General features: G+C 33.8%; 1 protein-coding gene across 4 annotated transcripts in view; it reads right to left on the bottom strand.

Moving 5' to 3' along the window:
* The window catches only part of LOC106677536 (kelch-like protein 17), an 81,183-nt gene that overhangs the window by 32,336 nt on the left and 33,971 nt on the right, over positions 1–14,876 (bottom strand). For all 4 annotated transcript variants that reach the window (XM_067051149.1, XM_014415549.2, XM_014415546.2 and 1 more), the window contains exon 2: positions 12,981–13,047. The gene's annotated coding sequence lies outside the window, so the exon portion shown is untranslated. The remainder of the gene's footprint in view (positions 1–12,980; positions 13,048–14,876) is intronic.

Genomic DNA, 14,876 nt, shown 5'->3' with positions numbered 1-14,876 from the left:
TATTTGATAGTTTTATTGCTATTTGATAGTTTTATTGCTATTTGATAGTTTTATAATTTTACTTAATCAACATCTAACCTCCTCAGTTATCAGGATAAATCCATAAGATCATTCTTAATTTATTCAATATTCATTCTATAACAATTTAGCATTTAATAATGCACAATGTAAATTTTCATTGAAAAGATATATTTCCGAAAAGAAAAATGTTAAAATTTTGCTAAGAGAAATAATGTAAAAGAAAGCACATTTCTGAAAACTGTTGAGATCTGAGTTAGTCGAATTGTTAAGTGAAAAACTCAACTTCGTAAAATTATTATTACAAAATATTGGCTTAGTGACTAAAGCAGAAATATCTGTTCTGATAATTTATAGACTAAACTAGCCAAGGATAATTTCAACTCCAATTTTGCTAAGTTGGAAGGTGGGGGGGGGTGAGGGAGGTAATGGATGGTGAGCAGGTTTTTTTAAATATTTAATAACAAAGATCCTTGGATCCTCTTGCTAATAATTTCCATTAAGTGCTCTCCGGCAGGTTAGAAGAGTAAGAAGCCATCAACTGCCTTTATAGCAACTGTCATCAACTGTCTTCTTGAAGCCATGCAGATAGAGTTCAGTCTTCAATAAATACTTCCCCAATTGTTAGTAATAGTAAATAATTGTTAGTTCTTGTTTCAAGGACCATCTTGTTAGCTACCTTTCACACTCGCTTGTTGATTACAATATATTTAGCAATGTATATAATCTTTCCAATTTCTTGAGACTGGTATTTATTGTTTAAATAAATCAATTGGTATCCACGTTAAGTCTCAACACTCTTTAACTGTCCAACGTTTCGGCCATCTTCAAGGCCAATCTAAAATAAAAATTCCTCACATCCAATTATTTAAAACGGGCGCCTTAAGCATCGAAATTTACCGTAAGCTTTCCAAGTTGTCGCCGATTGCGTTCATTCCGTTACTTAGGATCTGGATAGTTCTTATTATTATTTTTTTTATTTTCTATAAATTATGTCATCAAAGGAATTGTGCTCAATCTAATAATATTCCCAAAATAGCCAAGGTGGATGCCTGCCTGATAGCAAAAGTTCTTTAATACGAGGCCAGTAGGTCAGTAGGTCTGAGATGACACCCGATACGACAAACTCGATTATAGTAATCGCTAAGGGACACAAATCGATCATGGGAAGGGCAAACATCGGAAGTTCAGGGCACTTTAGGGCGCTTCTCCTTTGGGGTCATCAAACGATAAGCGCCATTGAACTTTGTTATCATCGAAACTTTTCCTAGACAGCAAAGTTTTAGGAATTACAGTTCTCTAAGTATTTTCCAGCAAAGACGAATCTTGCAGAGAAATAAAGAAATTTTTAAAAAGTATTTATGTAGAATCAAAATTAAAAATGTGGCGGCCTTTGGAACTTTCACATACCACCTTAATTTGAAATTAAATTGATGCTTGTACATTTCGAAGCTGCTATGTAGGAAAACAATAATTCGCCTTACTTTATATTTCACATTTATGTAAGTCGAAGTGGGAGCGCGGTGTCACTGTGGTAATACACAATGCTACTATCTCCAAAGACTTGTGTTCAAAATCGGCTGGGTAGATAATCATTTTCTGTTACACTGAAGATAACATTTTGCCGATATTAAAGATCACTTAACTCCAAAATGATTTGCCGAGTTTAATCAAAATCGTTAGAGTTATTTTCGATAAAATAAAAACAATAGGTTATAATAAAGTGGCACTTCCGGTCTGTAGATCCCAGGCACGTGCCTGCCATAAATATGTAATTTCAGTTTTTTAAATAAAATAAATCGAACCCAACCCAGAGTCACATACTGCCCTCTTCATTGATATTTTAAATGCCCTTTTACATTATTTTAAATTGTTTGTTCCAACAGACCAACTCAAATAAACTAAAGTACAGATAATAAACATTTAATTATATTAAAAATAATATTTCGAGAATTAATAATAGCTAAATAGAAAGCTCTTTAAATAAAATTAGATATTTGTTAGTGAGGGAGAGTATCGAATAAATCTACCAATGGCGTGTAGTTGATGAGCTTTCACGCTACGGACGTAAATTAAGGGTTCGTTCACATTTCTTAAGAGGGAAATATTTTGAAGTTGATTGAGACATTATTGGGTTATTATCACGCACTCCAACACTTGCACAAATTCTTCGTAAGCAAAGAAAGCAACAAACATCAATAGCCACATACTTGTTTTGTCCTTTAGGTTATTGCACTCGATTAACTTATTTATATTTTTATAATAAAAAAGAACAAAAGAAAGATTGGTAGTATGAAAGGAAACCCGAATAACAAAAATGTAACTTAATTCAGCCTTCCTTCAAGAACTTTTATCAAAAACGTTTTAATTTAATTACCGCAATATTTAATGTCTTCATAAATATATATTAGTGCTATGTTAAATCTAAAATAAAAAATTAACAAGATTTGAAACAATGTATTTACCCCGAATCGATAGAATTTTAAAATATAATCATAACCATGAGTTAACTGTTGAATCGAAAGGTTACAGAGATTCTTAAATTAATTAAAATATGAAGAACCCAAATATTAATCTGTTGGCAGTTCTAAAACAATGCAAACGAGTAGAGATGTCTAACTCTCCTTTAAAGAGAAAGCAAAGGCCACAAAGTAGGAGGAGACTTGACCACGCCTTCGGAGCTCATGTTTATATTGAGGTTAGTAGGAGTGTCCGCAATTACAATCTCAACTGAAACAGAAGGCACCCAGTGATTGGCTACTGCACTCCTGTCCACCATTTTGATTTCACTCTTCCTGACAGCTTACCCTTCTTCATTAGATTTCTTCCTCTAAGGTGTTTAGGCCCCCTCAATTCAAATAATGAGTCGCAACATAGTGCCTCAATGTGGCAAATGAGTCGCAACATAGTGCCTCAATGTGGCAAACCTTGCTCAAAAATTTATCAGAGTTAGGTAGGATGTAAAATCAACATTTATTGAAAGTGAAAGTTTATTTAATCTATTTTCTATTTTCTTGAAAATGACTATAAAGATTTTTATTAATCTTTTTTTTTTTATTAACTTTATTGAAATTTACAACTGTATATTATACAATACATTTAGTAAATCTGATCTAAGTTAAATTGGAGTGTTACAGGCATGTAGAGAAACTACCCATTGGTAGCACTCTAATGACATTTTACATTAGCTGGTCTCGTGGCCATCTTCTTTTCAGACGCCTCGGAGGATTGTTAGGAATGGAAGAGGATGGAAGGTTAGAAACTAGGGGGTTTGAGTGGTTAGGGAGTTTATAATGGAAAGAGTGATATTTTCTTAATCTATACTGAGTTTAATTAATACCAAGTTGAGTGATGTACAGTGTCGCCCGATGCTCATTATCCCCTTCCAAATAATCCACCAGGGTATTTATTCGAATTTTCAAGAGAACTTCTTTATTTGAAATAATTTAGATATCTCAATGTTATTAAGTAAAATACAGGATTAATATAAAATGTGACTTTGATTATTAAATAACGGAGAAAATAAACGTTTTCATGGTTGTCATTGTCATGACAGATCAGATTTAACTTTTATTTACGGATAAATGTATTGTAAGATGAAGTTTTACTATTCTGGATATATGAATTGTTATTTAAAACGTTTATGGATTTCGTCAAAAAAGGTGTAAGGTGGTACTTATATCTGATTTTTGCTTGTAGTAAAGTTACTAATTTTTATTGAATTTTAAATAAAATTACAGTTATTGCTCATTGATTTTATCACTTGATTTTATTTAGTTTAATTACTCTACATGTAAGAAATAAACAAACTATATCAAATTATTCAAATGTCAGAGATGCTCTTTGCTGTTTTCTCGAGATGGATACGTAGGAATATTGAATATTACATTACGGAAATATAAAGTATAAAACATACTTCTACAGTAATTGCTTTATAAAATGAATTATAGAAAATAAGTTAGCAATACACTAAGTAATAAGTTAGCAATACACTAAGTAATAAGTTAGCAATACACTAAGTAATAAGTTAGCAATACACGAGCAATAAAGTAAATGTCTTCTGCGGCGACGAACACTAGGAGTAGTTCTAAAATTAGCGAGTAAGACTTCCGCCAGCCAAGGCCTCCTGTATTGTGGGAATTGAGAGAGGCCGTTGGACCGGAGTGCGACGACCTTGATTGCGGTGTACTATCGAGCAGGCAGTGGGTCGTCTCCCGCGCCCGCCAATTGTTGCCGCCCTGCCCCGCCTATTACACCTCACTCCTTTGTACCTGTCGCCTTCTTTCTATTGTCTACTCTTGTTTGGTCGTCAGGGCAACCATGGCGGTATACACGGGTCGTCTGTGAACGATAGAGTTCAACGGTATTATACAATACGATATAGGAAGCTCTTGAGCGATCTTGTAGTCCTTCCTGGGAATATACATCCAGTGTTTTTTTCATTTTAAAGAAGCCAACCTGGGAATAACAAAGCCAACCTAATGCAGTGCATTGCAATTATATATAAAAATGCTTTATCAATAGTTTTGTCAGAGATATTTTTTAAGCAAACCTAAACAAATGTTTTCAAACGGCATTTGCTTTGGTGGTCCGAACGTAAGCCACACCCAATCTGTAAGCATGTTTGTTAGTTCATTGGGATTGCGTGTTCAGTGTGAATAGTTTTTATGTATTGTTTAAGGTTTTTATGATAACTGGGCACAGTTCAGAAATTAATTAAGTTAGTGGTTTGGACACTAAAAATTACTGCCATAAGAATCTCATGTAATAAAAAGCGAAGAGTTATTGCAAATCTCATTTCTACTGGAATACTGTCTCTATCATCTTGCTCACATATGCTTGCTTCAATTAGGATAATTAATAATTCAAAATGTTCTTGCGACATACGCCAATATGACATAGAACACCCCAAGGGCTTACTCGGGAGGGAGGGGGAGGGGCAAGCCATAGTTGTGATATTTCAGAAAGTTATATACAATTATAGGGAGCGCGGGTAGCCGCTGACTAAGGCCTGTAGCTACTAACTCAAAGGACCCGAGTTCGAATCCGGCAGGGCAGAAAATTGTTTTCTATTACACTGTAGCTGTGAGTCAACTCCTGTAGGTTCTTGGAGCCTTCCTTGGGTCTACCCAGCCACATAAAATTGGGTAAAAATCTGGCGGTCGAATGTGATTCTGACCAAATCACCTCCTTGCACAACCGTTGGTCTAGTAACAGTAATTCGTTACCTAAGTACTGCTACCCTGGCTGCCCCTTCATGGCTTGTAGCGGTACAGATTTAATTTATATATAATCACAGCTGCGATGTATTAGTTAAACCAGTCATTTTCTTTAAAAAACATTAATTGTTATTAAATTCTAAGGGGGGAGGGAAAGCATCTGCCCTCTCTGTGTACACCCACGAATCACTGAAATCACTCACAAAACTTGTTCCTAAGTCAAGTATAAGTTGCAAAGTTGCAAAGAATTTCTGGATTTAAAAAAATGAAGTATCCAAACTCTACGTTTTCTGTTTTTTCTTTCAATATTTTCTTTTCCGATTAAAGTGATCAAATTACAAATACAGCAAAAGCCACAATTTTACTTCTAGGTCCCATTGATTTAGACAGACCATAGAAAATGTTTACAAACATACTGTTCTTTGCAAACGTTTAATAGAAGAGATATAGATTAGAATCGTTAATCGCCAACACCCACAAACATTTCAAAAAGGTGTATTTTTGGTGAAACCCCACCTTGAGAAGAATGTTGCGTGCCGAAAAACTTGACTTTAACAAGGCATCTTTCCTTTTTTTTCTCTCAATAATGTCAATTTTGAATATCGATAGTCAAATAAATAAATCCGGATTGATGATGACCGGAAGGGTAAGAATAAAGACTAAAGTGCCCCCTGGGTCGGAAGGGCCGGACTATTTCCGGAACACTTGACCCGAACAGAAGAAGAATTAACCTATTTCTTCCTTCCCTTCTCATGATCGATAGGTCTAATCAATCGATACATCAGGAGAGCAGCTGCCCATTCTCGATATAGGTCTTCAATATTTCCGCCAATGTCGGTAAGGTTTATCATGCCACAGAGCCCAAGGGTAGAAGTAGAAGTCAGGTATTTCACCCCAATTTCTGATTACTTTAATGAAAACTGTCTATAATTACTAGTCAAAATTGATGAGTCTGTCGAGTATAGGTAGGGGGAATACAAAATGGCGGCGGTTTCAAAAAACCTAAAAAAAATAAATTTTTCGTTTGGAGCTCCATATGTTTGCAACTACCTGCAACAGTAGAAAGATCTAATAGAGCATCATTTAAAGTAAAATATGATTCCTAATAGAGAAGAGTTACCTTCAGTAGTTCACGAAGTACAGTTTTAAAAAAAGCAATATTTCATAAAACATGTACTATATATATATATTTTTATATAGATACATATATCTTGAAACCATTTGACGAAGAGATGTCTATTAGCACTCAAATTAAAGTTAGTTTGATGGAATATAAAGTAGTAAGGTACTAACCTTATCTTGGTAAGAGTAGTAGTTTTGATGATATTTGCTAAAATAACTAATAAAATGATTTATGATATTGCTATTTCATTTACTAAAACTGTACCGGAGGAACTATTGAACTTTGAGCTTTACTAGGACTCATCTTTTAGCAAATTTACAATACTTTAAATAATCCCATAGTAGGTTTTGTTTATTTTAGAGCTCTTGGTAGTTTTAGCAAGATATATGGCTTCCAATGAAAAATTATTTTTTAAACATTTAGAAACAGTCGCCATTTTTTATTCCCCCTACCTATACTTGGCAGATTCATCAATTTTGACTAGTAATTATAGATAGTTTTCATTAAAGTTCGATGATGTGTCCCAAAAGAAATTCACAAGACGTTGATTCCTGATTGTTTGGATAAAACAAAATATATCCAATGAACAATTAGACGTAAAGATGTCTGTTAGCACTCATACTAAAGTTGGATTAATGTGCTATAAACTAATTTATGACCTTTATCTTCGTAGGGGTAGTAGTGTTTTTGATATCTGCAAATGTCAATAATATGAATTTTAATTTTGTATATGAAACTTTGTCCCAACAATTTATTTTAGTAAATATAATGAAACCTACTAATCCTATAAAGATAAACGTAACAAACTTTATTGTACATTAAACTAGATTTAATTCAAGTGCTGGCAGACACCTGTACGTATGTTAGTTCAAGAGATATAGTTTTTCATAATTAAAAAAATTTGTCCGAACAACTAGAAATCAATATTTTGTGAATTTATTTTGGCAAATATCATGAAAGCTACTACTCCTAGGAAGATAAACGAGATGAACAATTTATAGAATATTAAGTTGGCTTTAATAGGAGTGCTAATAGACATATATACGTCGAGGTTTTCGAGTCTTGTTAGTAATTTTACAGACATGGAGCTCCGAATGAAAAATTAATTATTATATACGTTTTGAAACAGCTACCACTTTGTAGCTAGAATACTAATTATACATAGTTTTCATTAAAGTATTTAATAGGGCTGAAATAATTGACTTTTTTCTACTGGCTCTTGTACTACCATGTCGAAATATATTAGAAATGCTCTATAAATTCATTTTTAAAAATTTTTATAGAATAGTAGCTTTTATAATCGAGGTTTATTAGCTCCATAAAATACAAACATAGCCTGTAAAGATTGGTCTTATTACATTTAAAATATTTTCAAAGAACAGAATCCATAGCAGAGTAAATTTGTCTAAAGGACAATAAATCCTAATATAAATTCATGTTTTCGCAGTTTTTTATTTTATCATTCAATTTAACCTGAAAAATCTGCTACGTCCACTCAGACTAATTTCGTTAGCACTGTCCTGATATTCCCTGGGGTACAGTGAAATACAATGTTAGGGAACTGTGTTCCTCCTTCTTCTTCTCTTCTCTCTCTCTCATCTGGGCCTCCGCCTGGGTGAGCTCAAGACTTAGTCGCTAAAGGTGATTCATCAAACATAACCTAAAAGAGTGTTATAGCTCTGAGCTCAAAGACTTACTCGTTCCAACACTCTGTACAGTTCCCCTACTAGTTCATTGGTTTGCCAATAGGTAGTAGGAACTTAATATCCTCTTCAAGTAATTGATTATAATGTATAGTTTTGAGTGATCTTCATAAAACAACCACTTTGGCCTGCTAAGATCACTGTAATAATTGTTTATAGTATCTTCACTATGATTGGTCCGATGAAGGTATTTTCTGACCATTCATATTTTTTTAATCTTTCAAATGAATATTTCGAATGAACGAGTTATCATGGGAAACTGATCAAGAGATGAGCACTAAGTTCTAAACACTGCATCGCAGCAGTTTGGATTTTTCAGAGCAAATACTACATATTTTTACTTGGCTATAAATAGAATATACAGTAAGGGGAGTATCACAATCCTGCATAATTTAAAATTCAAAATTTCGACGGAAATGCTGAGTCGTTCTGGTTATAACGACTCGTAAAAATGTTTGTGTGTAACATTATAGTTCAAACAGTAACATTACATTATTATACATGCTACATTTTTATACATGCTTACGTTACATGCATAAAGCGGGTGTGTGCCTCATGTGAGAGAATTGTTCATACCCCACACGCCCTCTTGTTAGTATTTTATGTAAGTAGCCCCTAGTAACAGAACAAACTTTATTATAGACCTTCGTTAGCCTTCATTAATAAGACATGTAGTCCTTAGCCTTCAGCTAAGTTCTAACTAGTTTGTAAGAAGTTAGTTTAAATGTCGATGTAACATTGTATTTTACAATAAAAAGTAAATATTTTAGTCTTTATTGATATATAGGTCCTTTAACTGGCATAATCCGAATTTGATGCGCGTGAAATCGCGGAGCTGGTAATAGAAGATGAAGAAACTATAGCGTGACTCGTCGCAGTAGCTGCAGATATTATTCCTGACTTCTTTCTCTTATCTCGAGGGCTCTTAATAAGAAGCAGTTTTCTTTTAACTTCTCACTATTACTGAAGTTGAATGAACTCGTTATAGATATAAAATATATTGACTTCATCAGAGCATCCTTAATATTAGTAATTTAGAACTTTGCCTGCAGATATTACTGGAAGATATATTACAGGAAGATATATCTATCTCCAATCTGACTAACCAAGATTATTTTGATTAAGTGTAAGTTTCCAAATTCAACACTAATTATATCGATGGAATACATTAATCGATTGAAACCAACGATGATAGGCAGAGATTTACGTTGATTTGGTCTTCCGTTTGTATCAAGACATATACAAATACTTTTTAAGTGAACTTCATCGACGTTCTACAAATAATATATATATATAGTAAATTGATTTCATGAAACTAAAATGATGGGAGGGGAGGAAGAGGAGAAAGCGGTGATGGTCAGTACAAGCATAAAAGGTTTATTTTGAAACAGGAGAGTAGCAGCTTATAGTAGCTTCAGTCCTAACAGGAGAGTAGCAGCTTATAGAGGTTAAGAATTAATGGCTTTTGGGAGGGTAAGGATTTTGGAATGGAAGAAGGTATCTCTATTTCCGGCCAAATCTGTAACAAATAAGATGTTGAGGTCTTTATGGATTCGTTTATTTGTGAAGTAGTAAGGAGCATCAAGGATTTTGGATAAGGTAGGAACTGATGGTTTGGTGGAGCCTCTTAGGCCATAAGAGTTTTTTGTAGTAAATAGGAAATTTTTATTTATTGTACGAACTCCCTTTAATCTTACCTTAACAAACTTTTCTTCTTTTACTTAAGTAGGGCTACATTCTAAGGAGGCTTTGTAGTAGTAAGGTGGGCTGCACTTGTGTTAGTTGGGTGGCACACTTGGGGTTTGTTATTGCACTATTACTAAAGTATGTGTCTATAGCAGTTTCTTGTCGTTCCAGTATATGTGGAGAGAGGGAATTCCAAGTAAGTATCTTGTGAAGATGGAGTCCTAAGAGCGAATCAGTTGAACACATATTAATATTTAGAATTGACTTAAAAGGGAATGGATATTCCATTCTAATTATTATTATCATTATGCCCTGCCTTAGTCTATAAGAGGTAAGGAATGGTCATTATTAATAAGATCCTAAAGCATTAATTCATGTATAGCCAGTCACGAGGCAGCCACAATTGAAAGTTTTTAAAATAAAAAAGATCTAGGGATCTTGGAGAAATTTTCTGCAAAGACGACTTTTTATAGCTAAAGTATATCACAAATTAAAGGTCGAATGTGATTCTGACCAAATCACCTCCTTGCACAACCGTTGGTCTAGTAACAGTGCTCCTTTACAAAGTACTGAACCCATGACCCTTCATGGGCTGTAGCGGTACAGATTTAATTTTTAATACTGCTAATTAAAGGATAACTATTACTAAAACTCAATATTTCTAAATGTTAAAAAATTCTGTGTCGTTTCTGAAAAGATTGTTCATCGGCATGAATATAGCTTCAACCTGCCCCGGAAGGCTTTGATATGTCCAAACCTTATCGGCACCAAGGCTTTAGGTCAATAATAACCTGCCTCGGAAGGCTTTGATATGCTCAGGTTTGAACCACCTGGAATTTTCTACAGATTTTCTTAGGACAGCAACAAAATGTTTATTATTCCGGTATATATTTTAACCATAAATTTTTCTTTTGAAGACAATTTTTCCAGTCAATTGGTTAAAAATACGTCTAATCTCAAGCCTTCGAGGCGAAAATGCTTAGAACGGGAAGATTTTTATATGTTTATTAATATTTTGACAATTAATGACTTAACAAAAAGATCTGTCAGAATATATTTAGTTTTTTAATAATTCATTGAAACAAAGTGTTGGTTGGCTAAAATATAAATAAATTAATAAAATAAAAAAGGTTGGTTGTTTTTCTGCAGCTTATTCAATTGATGGTAGTGTAAACTGGATAGTAGTATAAACTGTTCCTAGACAATGACAGAAGACCCCGTCGATGATTATGATGCAGGCCAAAATATGGGTCAAATGAACACTTTCGTTCCGGAACAGTTCGCTTTAAGCGATGGTCCCTTCAAGACAGGAGCTCCCACTTGCTCCTACGTGACCCGCATTGGCTCGACCCAGGACACTCCAGCAATACGAAATATATCCCAAAAAGAAGAACGGCCTCTAATTCTCCTTGGGATTGGGTTTCAGCGAGGTCCTCTCATCCTGCGAGGGCAGGGACGCCTTCTGCTTCACAACTAGCTCCAAGCTAACGCCTCTTCAACCCATTAGTAAACCTCATCCTAAACTAGTACGCACAACTTGGCTTTAACTAATAACCAGAAACTAAAGCTGAATCAGAGAAAGTTAAAACTTTAGCTGTAGCTAAATTAGTTTCAACAATAAAAAAAAAATAACATTATAATAAAAATGTTCAAGAAGAGGCTTCATTTTAACTTTTCTTATTTTTAAGAAATGACCACGCTAATACTTTCTCTGGTGAATCGATGTATTTAAGTTAACTGTGAGGGGCTTAAATGTAAACATATTAAGGGACACCAACATGTTAGGAATCCGAGAAGTTAAAATAAATCGATTCAAAATCAAGCGATTATAAAATCAATTTTATTTTCGCTTTCAGCAACTCGGAAATGTTTGATGAACTGATTCTGACAACTTCAGCTCCTAGTGTGTACCTTAGCTAACTAATGTCCAACTCAGCAATCCGATGGATTCAATCGAACATACAGTAAGGTGGTTCTAAAAATTATACCAATCAGTTGATTAATTTAGTATCGAATCGGCAATACTTTCGTTTTTTTGGCCTAAATTGATGAGAGGATCCTATGGAACAAGTTACGGTATAACGAATTAAAGTAACATATATTATAGGTCTAATCAGTCGCCTGATTCAACGTGGGGCGAAGCGTTGGCTAACAGTCGATAGTTTAATTGCTATTTGAGTTGTTTTTTTTATCGCACTGGTCCCCTTTTATATGTTGCTTCTGGTCAATTTCATAAAAATAATTATTGCAGGCGACCTTTAATGACCCTCCGTCTAGAGGGCATTAAAGTCATTATTGCAGGCGGCTTTAATGACCCTCCGTCTCAACAAAATATTTCTTTATTTATTATTTATATATGACTCTATTTCCTGTCATGATTAATATTTTTAAAGCTTCGATAGCTAATTTTCAACCGATATAGTTCCGAAATGCACTCGGACCAGGAGCTATACGGTACCAGCGATACTTATTCATGAATTTTCTATTAACATAACTAGGAAGTGGACAGGGGGCAGAGACTATATAGTACCAGCGAACCTTAATCATGAATTTTCTATTAACATAACATAGAATTGGACGGGGGAAAGGAAGTATATGGTACCGGGACCACTTACTCCAAAATATTTTATTACTATAAACTTGCGAACCCGTAGACCAAAACGAGTGTATTTCATTCTGAATTATATTAAAATCAATCATATTAATTTATTATTAATAAGATATCATACGATTAAAATAGTAAAAATGCTATTATAAAAATATTTTTATAATTAGATATTTAACTATTTTTCATAAATTAATGTTTTCGTCAATTTCATACACCAAACTGAATTCAATTTCAGATTTTTCTAAAATACTTAGAAATAGGAAACATACAAAGTTAAAAAGTAACAAAAGAATCCTTGATATAAAAGGGTTTTAAGTCCTTGGTACAGCTTTGTTCCAACCACAAAGGCAGTGCTTCTCACCCGTGATTAGTGCAAGAAAATTTAAAAACGCTTCGTAAAAAACAACACAGAGAAAAATAATTTTGAAAATGGTGCTTAGGTGGGGCAAAAAAATGTTGTGTATGGACAGTTTGGAAAACCTCAGTTCAGAGAGCTAGCCTTCCTATGTAATATATACACAAGTATAATCGACCACACTTAAAAAAACAAACACAAACAATTCAAAAAGTATCCATGCAATAATGAAGAATAATTTATTAGGCAATTGCTACAAGATACATACTGCAGCAGGCTGACAAGCAGGTTCAGTACGCAGCAATCCGGCCTCACCATTCAACTTGCCACTCCGTCTATTAACAAACAATAAAATTAATAAAAAAATCATATTTATCAAAAATAGAACATAAATGAGTACACGTCCAACTGCAGTATTGGAGTAACACTTGTTTATTGTTAATTTTTGTTATAGACCAAGAAATAAAAAAAAAAACTCAAAATTTTATTTATGTTTCAAGATACTTGGAATAAGAAAAATAATGCTGCATAGCTTTATATTTATGTAATAATTTATTACTTATCATGCCATTAAATATTTATTATACAAATAAATAATAAATAATAGAAAGTATCTGGTGTGTCCACTCCTTACCGATAAAAATAATGTAAAGCCAAATAAAACAATTGTTTGCTGTAATTCTTGTAAATGTTTTTTATTTTTATTTTTTCGTTTAACAATAGTATTACTACTAATAAATAACTGTAGTTTAATTTTTTTTTAAACTGGAACATCGTTTTATAAACTTATTTATCTGTTCTAGGATTTAGAACAAAAAAAAACTACTGAAAAACTGAATTTTTTTTAGTTACGATATCTTGTTTTAGCATTATTAAATACTTTTCAGGTATTTGTTCGGGGTGTGCAAAAACATGTGGAGAGCATACGTACACAGCAGACCCCGGACTAGGGTCGGTTATCTGAAATGTACATTCTGAGGGAAAGGTCAGTAGAACAAAACCCTTTTATGAGGCATGTGATGAGCATGTAGAGAGGCATTTGATGAGCATCTAGAGAGGCATGTGATGAGCATCTAGAGAGACATGTGATGAGCATCTAGAGAGCCATGTGACGAGCACCTAGAGAGTCATGTGATGAGCATCTAGAGAGACATGCGATGAGCATCTAGAGAGGCATTTGATGAGCATCTAGAGAGGCATGTGATGAGCATCTAGAGAGGCATGTGATGAGCATCTAGAGAGGCATGTGATGAGCATCTAGAGAGGCATGTGATGAGCATCTAGAAAGGCATGTGATGAGCATCTAGAGAGGCATGTGATGAGGATGTAGAGAGGCATGTGATAAGCATCTAGAGAAGCATCTGATGAGCATCTAGAGAAGCATGTGATGAGCATCTAGAGAGACATGTGATGAGCATCTAGAGAGCCATGTGATGAGCATCTAGAGAAGAATGTGATTTTATTAAATATAACATTTCGTAACCATATAATTACATTACAAAAATATAGTCCTAAATTTCTCAAACAGCATACTAGGTAAATGCTATAGAATACATTTTAGATAAATGCTATAGGATACATTTTAGATAAATGCTATAGGATACATTTTTGATAAATGTTATAGGATACTTTTTAGATAAATGCTATAGGATAGATTTTAGATCAATGCTATAGGATACATTTTAGATAAATGCTATAGGATACATTTTGATGATAGCTAAACGGTATAGGATACATTTTAGATAAATTCTATAGGATACATTTTAGATAAATGCTATATGATACATTTTAGATAAATGCTATAGGATACATTTTAGAAAAATGCTATAGGATAAATTTTAGATAAATGCTATAGGATACATTTCGATGGTAGATAAATGCTATAGAATACATTTTGATGATAGCCAAATGACAGACAGACGGGTTTTATTGTATAGTTATTAAGCCTTTATGTTTTCCTTAAGCCGCTGGCTAATGCAGAGCACTTGGAACTTAAGCTGAAGATGAAAGATGAGGAGTTGACTTTGATGGAGTACGGCCCAACCCCAAGCCCTATTTAGTGAGATCAATATGTTATTTTTATCAGGGCAGGGGACACGGTCAACATTAATGATATTAAGGTCCACTGCTAAGATAAGCGATTGCTAGAGCTTTAGTTCATCTA

The sequence above is a fragment of the Halyomorpha halys genome, unplaced genomic scaffold, assembly GCF_000696795.3.
Source record: "Halyomorpha halys isolate HHAL.00 unplaced genomic scaffold, Hhal_1.1 Scaffold102.1, whole genome shotgun sequence".
NCBI classification, from domain to species: domain Eukaryota; kingdom Metazoa; phylum Arthropoda; class Insecta; order Hemiptera; family Pentatomidae; genus Halyomorpha; species Halyomorpha halys.
This window is presented reverse-complemented; position numbering and strand designations above follow the sequence as displayed.